Source organism: Brassica oleracea, chromosome C4 (genome assembly GCF_000695525.1).
Source record: "Brassica oleracea var. oleracea cultivar TO1000 chromosome C4, BOL, whole genome shotgun sequence".
NCBI classification, from domain to species: Eukaryota; Viridiplantae; Streptophyta; class Magnoliopsida; order Brassicales; family Brassicaceae; genus Brassica; species Brassica oleracea.
This window is the reverse complement of record NC_027751.1, coordinates 24,192,468-24,206,386: the sequence shown is the minus strand read 5'-3', so window position 1 is coordinate 24,206,386 and position 13,919 is coordinate 24,192,468. Positions and strand designations below refer to the sequence as shown.

Sequence of the window (13,919 nt, the reverse complement as noted above, 5' to 3'; positions counted from 1 at the left end):
TGATTGGTTTGAGGTTTGTAAACAGTTATTAGAAAACGCTAGATCTAGGATTTCTATTCATGTAACTGGAATTATAGAGGTATAGAATACTTAGGTTGACAATCCTAGAACTCGACTTCTAGTGTAAAGATATCGAGCTTTCGCAAGTGATTCTTATGTATTCACTAAGTCCAATATCTCAGCTGTCGCTTGTTGATACGGATCGAACGTCAATCGATGTTATGGTATGAAAGTTGATCGATGTTCTCTTAGACATGCATTAGCGAGTTGATCGACAGGTTCACTAGTATTGTCTAAATCAGCTTTTGCTTGTTTCTAGCAACACTAGCTCAAAGGAATTAGTTCTGGTGCAGAACCTACCGTCGTAGTTGTCCACAATCCTAAGTTTAAGGTTCTAGTTAGCTACTCTAGAACACAAGCATTAACCACAATTCTTTGAAGAATATTTATTACCTTAGCAATTCTATATTTTGGGCTAATCCCTCTTAACCTACTTGAACCCTAAATCTAACAGGTGAATTACTCAGACATAGCAAAACAATTCATAGACATAAACTGAATAAACTGCATAACTAAAATAGTGTTAGAGATACTAAAGTTCCAGTACAAATCTCTGAATGAGTCTTAGATCTTTTCTCCAAATCTACTAAAAACCCTAAGTATTGTTTGCTGTGAAAAGTAAGAAAGCGTGTGTTTCCTAGAACAATGGCAGAGAACATAAATATAAGGTTAAAAGTCGGCCAAGAGTATTTGTGTAAATTTGTTGTGACTTGGGTTTTGAGTCAGCTAGAAACCTAGTCGGGTCTTGTGCGCTTCGCTGTCGATCAACTGCACAGGATGTGCGTCGATCGATGTTTGTCTCTGATTGTCGACCTTCGGACTGATTCTACGGGCTTCTTCTCATTTTATCTCTAAAATGCACCAAATCACCACTTTCCTCCAAATCACTTCTGAAACTGTAAATATACTAAAAGGACTCTAAAACATAATAAATAGTTCTTAAAACACCTATATACTATGGCTAAAAATGAGTAAAATTAATGGTATATTAAGTATTCAACTGTTCCACTTTACTACGGCTAGGGCCACCACTTTAAATCTTATGATGCATGGTTGTAGACTTTTGTGAACTGCTGAAAGTCTTAAATATAATAAAGTAAGAGACTTTTGTGAACTGCTGAAAGTCTTAAATATAATAAAGTAAGAAAGAGATAATCTTTGAAGTCTCTTTTCTCATAACGCGTTTTTAACGTTCAAAAAAAAAAGTTGTTGTATAATTCACATTATCTGATTTTGGTTATCTTCAATTTTTATTACCCTTTACCAACAGTCTTAGATCGCCTCTCATGGCTTCTTCTTCTAGGTCTCATAACTACAGCTACAATGTCTTCGCGAGCTTCCATGGGGCTGATGTCCGTAAAACACTTCTCAGTCACATACGCGAATAGTTCAACTGCAAGGGAATCACTATGTTTGACGATCAAGATATTGAGAGAAGCGCAACAATAGCCCCTTCACTCACCAAAGCTATAATAGAATCGAGGATCTCGATTGTGATTCTCTCCCAGAAATATGCTTCGTCAGGCTGGTGCTTGGATGAACTGGTGGAGATACTGGAGTGTAAGAGAGCTATGGGACATAAAGTGATTGTAAGACCTGATCCTGGCCTCTATGCTCAACTGGAACCGCGGCCTTACACGAATGCAATCGGATCCTTAAGGGTCATTTTAGGTCCAATATTTTCTAAGTCTTTTTCATATAACTGAGGTTTATAAAACGATCCATCAAGACATAAGAACAATGGGGCAAATCAATTGTATTAATATCAAATGAGATTCATTAAATAAGTTCAGTTTGCACGATAGGTTATCATAAGTTCATTCCTAACTCGATCTACCCAAACACCACACAACTTCTCGCTGATTGAGTCTTCACGGCTCCTTGGTCTTATCACGATCAACCTCTGATCCTGAAACCATATATCACAACATATCAATATTCAAACCGATATCCTAATGATCAAGTCTAACAATGCATGTTCGGTTCCCTTATCATATTTTCATAATTCACTATCACACATCCTAAGTATCAATCGGCCATAGCCTTTAGGCTCAACTGAGAAGGGCCGATCATACTCAAGCCATCACGGGATCATCCATGATCCAATCCGACCACGCGGTTAGGATCTAAGACCGTCTAGCCTATCCTTTAGTACATCCCAATGGGTATTTGACTCACTTACCATACCGGCTAAAGACTAGGCCTAAGCCTTGACTCTTGGTACCGGTTCAGGACATACACATCCGTGTAGTCTCTACACGGTCCGTTCCAATCACAACCACCGATGGCCGAGCAGACCTTGCAACACATCCGGCCCTAAAGCCTTGGTTCGCGAATGGACACAACCTTTGGACAAGGCATGAACCACTGCAATCGTTCCGAGAAAAGGCACAACCGATAATATTAACTGCCTGATCGGTCGCTCTCAACCTTGGAACAAACCGACCATGCGCGTATCTAGCCAAAGGGGCCTACATTGCGGTTGTAAGAGCCGGCCAAGGCCTTGGTTCTAACCTTACCCACACGCCTTATACCTTATGTAGCCAGAAAGAAGTAGAACATATATAAAAATCATATATAAGGGAACAAAGGGACAAAACCAATCGCCTATGGCCATAGAACCAATCGGACCATCCTATTGTCCTAGCCAAAGGAATCTAGATCTCTTCTCGTCGGAAAGGATAAACCACCAAAAATGGCCTTATTTTGACTGATCTCTCTCTCTAGCCTTCTCTCTCGGCATTTGCCAATTATTTTCCCTAAGGAACTGATGGCCAAAATCGACCAGAAGGCCAAGTATTTATAGAGAATGGGATCGCCAACTTTCTTGGGCGAACCAGTGCAACTTGTTGGCTGAACATGCACGACTTGCACCCTTTCGCCTATAACTGCCCCTAACTGGACCTGGATCAGTCGGACCTAAGCCCAATTCCATTTTCCAAGCCCTTAGGCTGATCGCCAAGACCCATGGACCCATCACCGGTCATGGCTGACCCAACCGGCCCGGTAACTGCTCGGACCTGCCCCACTGGCCTGGCACATGAACACTCGGACCAACTGAGTTGATCTGACTCCCAGTTAGCCCAACTGAGTGAGCTAGTTGTCCAGCTAGCTGGAGCTGAACCACTTGAACCACTTCACTTGAGCTTTCGTTTGGACCTTCCCAGCTGGTCGCGCTTCAAGCTTGCATTGTCCAGCTCACCGAATACTCGTCCAACTCTATATACTTGTCTTCTTCCTTATTTGATTAAGTCTCAGCCTTCTGATGCCTTTAAGCTTTCATTTTAGGCTATGATACGCTTGCCTTTATGTCCTATGACCGGCTGGTACGGTTCCCCGAACCATGGCCTATCCCTCCGATCCTATCTTGAATCAGGGACATGACAGTGATGACCATCTTCTATGGAGTGGAGCAATCCCATGTACGGAAACAGATTGGAGACTTTGGGATCTCTTTCGATGAAACTTGTGCACGTAAGAAACCTACGGACGAGCAAAGGCAGAAATGGATCAAAGCTTCGAACGATGTGGGAATTGAGGGAGAAGACTTCCTAAGATGGTAATTGGTCTTTAATTTATCTAAGTTTTTATTATTATTTCTTATTTTAAATTAAGAGGTAATCACCAGATAAAGAAATAAAACCAGTTAATGGTGTTTTATGATGAATAAGAGAAATTACGGTTGATGCGATTTAATTTTCTAAGTCAATATTTTTGTGTTGAGTGAATATTTTTGGGAACAGAGGAATGTTATCACTATGAGTTATGTCTAAATGACAGGAATTTTTTTTTTGTTTCTAATATATTAGGGACAATGAAGCAAAAATGATCAAGAAAATTGCAAAAGATGTTCTTGACAAGCTGAATGTTACACCATCCAAGGATTTTGATGGTATGGAGGGACTTGGCGCTCATTTGAAAGAAATGCAGTTATTGCTAGATTTACATGAAGATGATGGAGTTAAGTTGGTCGCAATCTCTGGTCCGGCAGGCATTGTAAAACGACCATTGCTAGAGCTTTACACAGCCTAATCCGTGATAGGTTTCAGCTTACTTGTTTTGTGGAGAACCGTAAGGGAAGCTACCCACCTGGTCTTGATGATTATGGTCTGATGTTGCGTTAACAAGAACAGCTTCTTTCGAATATTCTGAACCAAAATGGTATGACTATATGACATCTTGGTGTGGTAAAAGAAAGGCTAGGTGACAAGAGAGTACTTATCATTCTTGATGATGTGGACAACATAAGAAAATTGGAGGCCTTGTCTAATGAAACTACGTGGTTTGGTTCTGGAAGTAGGATTGTAGTTACCACTGAAAACAAAGAGCTTCTACAGAAACATTGCATCAATAATACGTACCATGTGGGGTTCCCATCTGACGTAGAAGCTATCGATATCTTGCGTAAATATGCTTTTCGAAAACGTTATCCACAAGATGATTTTGAAGTGATTGCTGAAAGGATAACGGAGCTTTGTGGTAAGCTTCCACTGGGTCTACGTGTGGTGGGTTCATCTTTATGAGGGAAGAACGTAGAAGAGTGGGAAGAAGTAATGCATGTAGAAGCCGGAAACCGAACTGAAATAACAGTAATAAATAAAGCGATTTAAGGAAAGAAACGATTGTCAAACTCGGATAGAAACCGAGAAAACAAAACCGTTTTGAGAACGGACATGGAGTCGAGATACAATCTCTTTCCTTAACTCTGAATATTCACTCCGTTGGTGAGACGGAATTATACGAATATTGAGTCCCAGGATACAACTATGGCAGACGATCACGCTTCTCCCGTGAACGCCCTAACGAACTAATGACTACGAAACACTCTCTTACTATAGACTTACGCTGAGGAATTTTTTGCTGGTTCAATACGAAAAAAGTAGTCAGAAATGAAGAAGGAGGAGAGTCGATATTTAAAGAGAAGGAGAAGACCCACAACAGCTGCTGCACGTGGGCGAGAATCTCGCAGAGATCGAGGGAAGTTGAGTTGTGAAACTTATTTCCCAAGAGTCTTTCTTATCTCGTTTAAAACTTTCGAGAGAATAAAATGCATGACGTTTTTTATTTTCTAGACAAACTACTTGCCGTTTTAAATAAAATTGCATGTTAATTTTTTTCCGAAATGAATGGTAAAACGTTGAGCTTAACTTGGTCCAAAAAGAATCTTATCCGGAAGCCCTCCCAAGACCAAACCCAAACCCACTTCACCAAGACTCAAGACCAAGCCCAATCCCAAACCCACGCCGAGCCGGGCCAGCCGGATGGCGGCGCGTGGGAAGCTCTCTCTTCCTTCGAGCCGTTTGAACCATGGTAAGTGAGGAGACATGTATATATTAGTTATAGGCTTGGTACGGATCGGGTATCCAGACAATTTTAAGGTATCCGGATCCAGATCCTTATCCGGCGGATCCATAATTTTACTATACTTATCCGGATCCGGGGTTCTCGAATATCCGGGTGTCGAATATCCGGGTGTCAGATATCCTTCTAAAAATTGTAATATCCGGCGGATATCCGGATCCGAATTCTTAAAATAAATAAAAAATAATATTAATATATATATAAAATATGAACAATAATTTAGAAATAAAAATATATATAATGTTTTTAATTATTTCTATGTATAATATTACAAAATTTACATAAAATTTATATATACTATTATAAAAATGAAAATATATTAAATAAAATTAATTTTTACATATATATATTACTATTTTTGAAATATTTATTAATAAAACTTACGGATCCGGATATCCGGATTAAAAAATTAAGATATCCGGATCCTGCTTTGACGGATCCAACATTTTACTATCCGGATCCGGATTCGACCCCTTCGGATATCCGGATATCCGGATTTTCGGATCGGATCCGGATCGGATCTCGGATCGAATCTCGGATCGAATCCGGATCTCGGATAAAAGTTTCAGGCCTAATTAGTGATGATCTCTCCATTTAACCGACGTGGGATGTTACATACTCCATTTCATTAAAGCCAGAAGGATTCTTTGGGCCTATTTCGTTTCACTTCTTGCCTTATATTATTTAACCCATTTGGTTTAATAATTTTGGCACAACAATGCAGAGGCTATAGACTGTTCTTGATCTAGATATCGAGAACGTCCTAAGAGTCGGCTATGAAAGTTTAGATGAGAATGATCAATCTCTGTTTCTCCACATTGCAGTCTTCTTCAACTATAAAGATGGCGATCTTGTGAAAGCCATATCCGCTGATGCTGATCATTTGGAGGTCAAGTGTGGGCTGAAGATCCTAGCCAATAGATCTCTCTGCAAACGGGAAAAGAATAGTGATGCACAAATTACTACAGCGAATGGCTAGACAAGTAATTCGTAAACAAAAGCCTTGGAAACGCCAATTAGTACTAGTGAACGCTGATGAGATTTGTGGTGTCCTCGAAAACGAAACAGTAAGTTATGTTATTTACTAGTTTTATTCTTTGTTGATAATACGTATTTTTAAACAAGTCATTTGGTTGGGAATAGATACACAAAGTCATACATATGGGTGCTAAAAGTTTCTTTTTTTTTATTTTGGAATTTTGTTTAGGGTACTGGAGTTGTGTCCGGGATATCATTTGATGTATCAAGTATCGATAGGCAAGAAAGCTTTTTAAAAAAAGCCTAATCTTTGATTCCTCAGGGTTTACAAAAGCAGAGCTGATGAGAATAATAGAATGTATATACCTGATAAGATGGAGCTTCCTCGTCGTCTAAGGTTCCTCCTACATTTCATCCTGGATATCTTGTAGAACTTGATATGACATGTAGCCAACTCGAGATACCTCTGGCAGGGAGCTCAGGTTGGTGTTGTACTTAAAACTTATATGAATATGTACTTTCTATCATGTTATTTATAATCTTGTCTCTGTCTGTCATTTCAGCTGCTTACGAATCTTAAGAAGTTAGATTTGTCATGTTCTTCTTATTTGAAGGATATTCCGGATCTTTCAAATGCTACAAATTTGGAGACGTTAAATCTGAGAGGGTGCCTGAGATTGGTAGAGATTCCGTCCTCCTTTTCGCATCTTCATAAACTAAAGAAGTTGAAGATGAGTGGCTGCATAAACCTAGAATGGGGCTAGAAGTCATTCCAGCTCACATGAACTTGGCATCTCTTGATTCACTCTCAATATGCAAGGATGCTCAAAACTGAGAAAATTTCCAGACATGTCCACGAACATAAGAAAATTGGATATATCAAAGACAGCGGTTGAAGATGTGCCTGCCTCAATCGCGATGTGGTTCTCAAGGGGATTACACATCTTCCCATGAATGTACTGTGGGTGAACGTAAGCTATTCTGGGATCGAGAAGATGCCAGATTGTGTTAGGTAAATTCTGACTTGACCTTCTATCAACCAAACAGCTATCACTTGCTAGTTTTGATACTACTTGTTAGGTTTACTCATACAGCTAACTTTCCTACTCTTTGAGTGTTAAAGCTTTGGATCTTTGTGATGAACAACAGAAAATTAAAGACACAAGATTTTTTCACCCAGTTCCCTTGCGGTACTTCTGGGGTGGGATCTCTCTCCCACAACTTCCACTAACAAGCAAAGCTTACAAGTTCCAGTCACTTCTCACTTCCTTGAGAACGACAAAGGAGGTTACAGAAGGATAGTACAATACCAAAACACTCTAAGAACACAAAGACTCGAACTTTGTTTCTTCTCTTGTCTTTGGTAGCTTCTCACTCTCTAACTACTTCTCTCTTGTCTCCTTCTTGCTCTTTGTTCAGCTGCAGATCCCTCTTGACTGCCTTTGAGCCTTTTGCTTGCCTCTGTCTCTAGATCTTGTGGAGTTCCTCTTGTCTTCTCTTTTCTTGGTTTCTGGCTTAGCTTAGCTTCTTTTTTTCTCCCCCTAGGTTTAGAAGAGGCACAAGATATATATATATATATATATATAGTGGTATCTTGTGTCCCCAAAACCCTAGCTCTAATGGGCTTCAAAAACACTGAGGCCCAATCATAACATCTTTCCTAGAGCATCAACGTGCAAGATGCGGCCTTTCTGAAGTGGTCACTTCAGTGCTCTAGGTAACTTCGCCGATTTCCCTATAGCAACAAAATGTTGAAGACAGGTTTCTGAAGTGGGCACTTCATAGCCGTAGGTGAAACACATACCAAATGCTCATAACCAACAACCTCCTCCTTGAGCGTTTGGTCACTTGTGTTTGTGCTCCCTTGCGCTTCCAACCTACATCTAAGTTACCATGCCTTGTAGGTACTTGCCCCGCTTCTTGGGGGTCCTCCGTTTCCTGAGACGGAATCATCCTCGTCTCCTCCTTTCTCAGTTACTCCACCTGAGTCGAACCACTTGCTTGAACTTCTTCTGAAGCTTTCCCTCAACTGCTCCACCTGGAACCTGTGACTCTACTTACACAGTTCCAGAAACTCCACCATGTAACTCTCCACACTGCAACTTAACCTTCCATTTCCAGGCTTTAGACAAATTAACTTTACCATGTCAATTCGATCATGCAAGATCCACCATAAGCCAGCATAGTTACATGGGGCTGTTTCCCTTTTTAGTGAGCGTTGAGAAGTATGCAGCATTGTTGCAACTCCTGACTCGGTATCATCTTATCCAAGAAGCCTCCTTGCTTACTCCTAGCATGCTTCTGATCTTGGGTAGACTTTCCTGCTTTTATGAGAGACTCACATTCTACTTCACTCACTTTGAACAGAAATCCTATGGCTGCTTCAATCTCATCTAAGCCTGTTAAGATACTACTAATGCAACACTCGGAATCCTTCTTGAATCCATGAAGCTTTTGATTCCTCCTTCTTGAAGACTGTTTCTTGGTCTTCTCTTTGTCCACTTGAGCTACTTTCCTGATTCCTCTCTGCTCACCTTAGACTCATTCTCTCCTGACATTCCTGTCATAGAAGAGCCTCCACCTTGAGCTAATGACCCCTGCCACTTATAGCCATAAGGAGTTGGTCCTTGAATCAGATCCTTGCTGAAAGTCGCATTCCTTGACTTCTTCTTTTCAGCTCTCTTAACCGACTTCTCTGCTCCTTTCCCGGACTTTCTTGCTTCTATACTCACCTTCTCTTCTCTTGGCACTTTCATTTCAGCCTTAGTGACCTTGCCTTGAAGGTAGTAGAGCCCTTCGTGATACTCTCCTGATATCACCTTCCTTCCAGCTTTGTAGAACTGAACCTTGAAGCCTTCTTCTCTGTACTTGTAACCTGACTTCTCCAACATCCCATAGGAAATCAGATTTCTACTCACCTCTGGCATGTATTTAACATCCTTGAGTATCACTTCTGAACCATCCGGATTCTCAATCAGAACCTTTCCTATCCCCTTGATGTTACCATATGTGTTGTTAGCCATTAACACTTTACCACCATCAAGCTCCTTGAAGTCAAACAAGACTTCCTTGTCTGCTGTGCTGTGGTATGAACAACCAGATTCCATAATCCACCCTTTCCTTGTGTCATGAGTGCTAACACTTAAAATCATTGGTTCTTTATACTCAGTTGCAGTATTTGCAAAGCCTTTATCCCTCCTCTCTGGACAATCTCTTTTCCAGTGCCCTTCATCTCCACAGATAAAACAACCTTTGTTGTTGTTCTTATCAGGCCGTGGCTTAGACTGATACTTTCCTCTGCTCTTAGACCTTTCTCTTCCATGTTGGTTGCTTCCTCTTGAATCAACATAGAGACCTTCAGCACTTGGTCTAGACTGGCTTCCACTTTCAGTTAACTCTCTCTCCTTGAACCTTGCAGCTCCTGTAACTTCATTCAAGCTGAGACTGTCCCTTCCATACTTGAGAGTTTCCTTTAGCTGGTCATACCTTTGGGGCAATGAGCTTAACAGCAGAATAGCTTGGACTTCATCTGACACATCTACACCCAGATTGTTCAGATCCGCTACCAGCTTGAGAAAGTCATCAACATTCTCATCTATACTCTTCGCGTCATTCATCTTGAAAGTATAGAACTTCAGCTGTAGATATATGCGATTTGGTAATGAAGTCTCCAAGTACAACCTGTCCAATGTTGACCACATGGTTGCTGCTGTTTTGCAGTGCTTGATCTTCCTTAGCACTTGATTCCCCACATTCAAGACAATCAGATCTTTAGCCTTTTCGGATTTCTCGAGCTTTACTGGATCTATGCTTGGACCAACATCTGAGACCCCTACTAACCCCTTCTGCGGATCCTTCATAGCAGCTTCCAACTCTTCCCGTTCACTAGGTGGATCCTTCAACAGCTTCTCATCTGTGAGAATCCCTTTCAAACCTAGAACACCAAAGTGAGCTAGCATACGAACGTTCCATAAGGAAAAATCCCCTGTTCTTCAATCCTTGTATTCAACATTGAATCTTCAAGGAGAATCTTCTAACACTCTTGCTCTGAACCTTGAGCTCTGATACCACTTGTTAGGGAAATTCTGACTTGACCTTCTATCAACCAAACAACTATCACTTGCTAGTTTTGATACTACTTGTTAGGTTTACCCATACACCTAACTTCCCTACCCTTTGAGTGTTAAAGCTTTGGATCTTTGTGATGAACAATAGAAACTTAAAGACACAAGATTTTTCACCCAGTTCCCTTGCGGTACCTCTGGGGTGGGATCTCTCTCCCACAACTTCCACTAACAAGCAAAACTTACAAGTTCCAGTCACTTCTCACTTTCTTGAGAATGACAAAGGAGGTTACAGAAGGATAGTACAATACCAAAACACTCTAAGAACACAAAGACTCGAACTTTGTTTCTTCTCTTGTCTTTGGTAGCTTCTCACTTTCTAACTACTTCTCTCTTGTCTCCTTCTTGCTCTTTGTTCAGCTGCAGATCCCTCTTGACTGCCTTTGAGCCTTTTGCTTGCCTCTGTCTCTAGATCTTGTGGAGTTCCTCTTGTCTTCTCTTTTCTTGGTTTCTGGCTTAGCTTAGCTTCTTTTTTTCTCCCCTAGGTTTAGAAGAGGCACAAGATATATATATATATATAGTGGTATCTTGTGTCCTCAAAACCTAGCCCTAATGGGCTTCGAAAACACTGAGGCCCAAACATAACATCTTTCTTAGAGCATCAAAGTGCAAGATGCAACCATTCTGAAGTGGTCACTTCAGTGCTCTAGGTAACTTCGCCGATTTCCCTATAGCAACAAAGTGCTGAAGACAACTTTCTGAAGTGGGCACTTCATAGCCGTCGGTGAAACACATACCAAATGCTCATAACAAACAGATTGCATGAAAGCTCTTCATCAGATTGCATGAAAGCTCTTCATCAGCTGCAGAAGACTCGCATCATTGCCACAGCTCCCTGGTTCACTCAACAACCTACGTGCTGACGATTGTGAATCACTGGAGTCAGTGTTTTTCCATATGAAACACACTCCGGATGCGGTGCTTAGTTTCATCAACAACTTCAAACTGAGCCAACAAGCACGGGGAGAAATTATCATAGGATTGTTGCTCCGCGGAAGCGCTCTCTTACCAGGAAGAGAAGTACCTGCAGAGTTCCATCACCACCGAGGCAGAGGAAGCTCATTGACCATTCCTCATTCTGCTTTCTCCACGTCTAAGGTTTGCCTTGTGATTTCCCCGAACCCTAAGAAAAACAGAGAATATATGACTTCACAGCTTTTGTGTTGTCGCATATTCGGCAAAGATGACTTGTATGTACCTCTACATAGGCGATGATGTCTCGAAATATCGAGCGGGACATCTATTTATATTTCACTCTCACTTACTTGACGAATTCATCAACCCAGCTAAAGTGAGGACACGGATAACGTTCGAATTTAGCAGCCCATCCAGCGTCTTCAACATTACTGAGTGTGGTGCCAAGATCTGTACCCAACAAACCATCGAAGGGAGCTATGAATCTGGATCAGAGCATATAGATACTCTAAAAATAACTTCTAAATTTTAAATTTTTAAGTTTTGAATTGTAAAACTTATGATGCTACAAGTCCAAGCCTTAGTTCAAAAGTTATAAGTCAATAAAAAAAAATCAGCATTGTTCTGGAATACATTTTAAAAAGAAACTAGAATGAACCTGCAGATACGTGCATACGTATATTTGTTTAAAAAAATAATCTTTAAAATATAAAATAATTTTCTCTTATGTACAAAAATAGTTTTTGAAAATTTTATATATATTTAAATTTATTTTTATGAAATTATACTAATCAAATATTCACCATTTACTTTATTTATTTATTTAAAACTTTAATATCATATTAATAATTTACTTTTAAACATTAGTTTTAAATGAACTATTACAAATTTAATATTTTTTTATTTAAATGGTTTGTATTCTTGAAATATTTTGTGACTAAATTAAATTAGCTAAAATTATATTTTGAAAATATATTTTATTTAATGTATTATATTTTTTTGAGTGTTTTGTTTTTACTATAAAATCTGGCCAAGATTAAAAATGGTAAAAACAATATATTTTTTTCTGTTAGGAAAATATAATCTATGAATAAATTTATAATATTTTATTAAATATCTAGTTAGTAGTCTAACATAGACCTTTGTATTATTTTTTGAATTTTTTTTCAAAATTTCTTTTTGAAAATCGAAAAAAATGTTTGAAACTATTTTTTTTTTAATTAAATTTTTTTAAGTATTTATTTATATATTTATTAGAATCTTAAGTTTCACATTCAAAAAACACTACCCCACCTCTCAACTATAAACCCTAAATCTAGATTAGTTAACTCTAGGAATATAAATATATTTTTTACCCTTTATTAAAAGTGATGCTAAAATTGATTAGTGTAAACATGAAAAGTGGTACTATGAATGTAGTATTTGTGAAAATTTCCCAAAATCTTTTTTTTTTTTTTGCAACTTAAATTTCCCAAAATTTTATTGTTTTGATTTATATTGTTTTCTGTTAGAAAAATATCATCTTTGAATAAATTTAGGAATTAAATTTCTAGTTAATGGTCTAACATAGATTTTTTTATGGTAGATAAAAATTAGGACTCAAAATTAATAGATTAGATGTATCTATATTTCATAGGTTTTCTATTTTTGAGAAGAAAAAAAAAATATTTACACTATTGACTTCATCCTCCATTGGATACATCACCTTGATTTTCAAAAGTATCTATCCTATTAAAACAGGAACATGACTTATTGATATAGGTGTGGTCCAACTATTTTAATACAATTATTAAAACTTTTCATTAATCATTTAAGAGAAATATTATTAAAAAAACATAAATATAACTAAAACACACACAAATATAAAAATTAAATTTCTAATAAAATGTAAAAAAAAATTATATCCGTTTTTTTAAGGACGAGTCAGAATTTAGTAACGTGGTTAAAGAATCTACCCGGTAACATCAACCGTACAAGATTCCTTCGGAATATTACCTTAAAAAGTTTTACATATACAGTAGTTTATCATAAAAGAAACACCAAATATCCGTGTGCTAATGCTGGGCCTAGTGATGATTAATCAGCGCCTAATTTGGAGATATCTAAAAATGTATCTAAAACCTGTGAATCTTATGTGGTCTGCCGGTTTGTGCGTGAACTAGGCCCTTCAGCAACTCGGGTTCGAGTATAGATGGAAGCATTTTCGTTGATTTTTCTAAAATTTGCTTTAATGAGTGAGAATTATGATATTGCCATCGTTTCTTCATCTATCCAAATTAGGGGTGGACAAAAAAACGAACCGAGTCAAACCGAACCAACCGAAACCGATCTAATCCAAACCAAAGTCTATTATCAAATAGTTTGGTTTAAGATTTTCCCGACCCAAACAAACCGGACCAAAACCAATCCAAATCGAACCGAATTAAACCAAACCGAGAAACTAATATGTTTTTGTTATTATTTGAATTAAACATACTACCA

General features: G+C 38.6%; 1 pseudogene; it reads left to right on the top strand.

The window, feature by feature from the left end:
• The first annotated feature begins 1,337 nt into the window (after positions 1-1,337).
• On the top strand, positions 1,338-11,970 carry LOC106338453 (annotated as a pseudogene).
• The last annotated feature ends 1,949 nt before the right edge of the window (positions 11,971-13,919 follow it).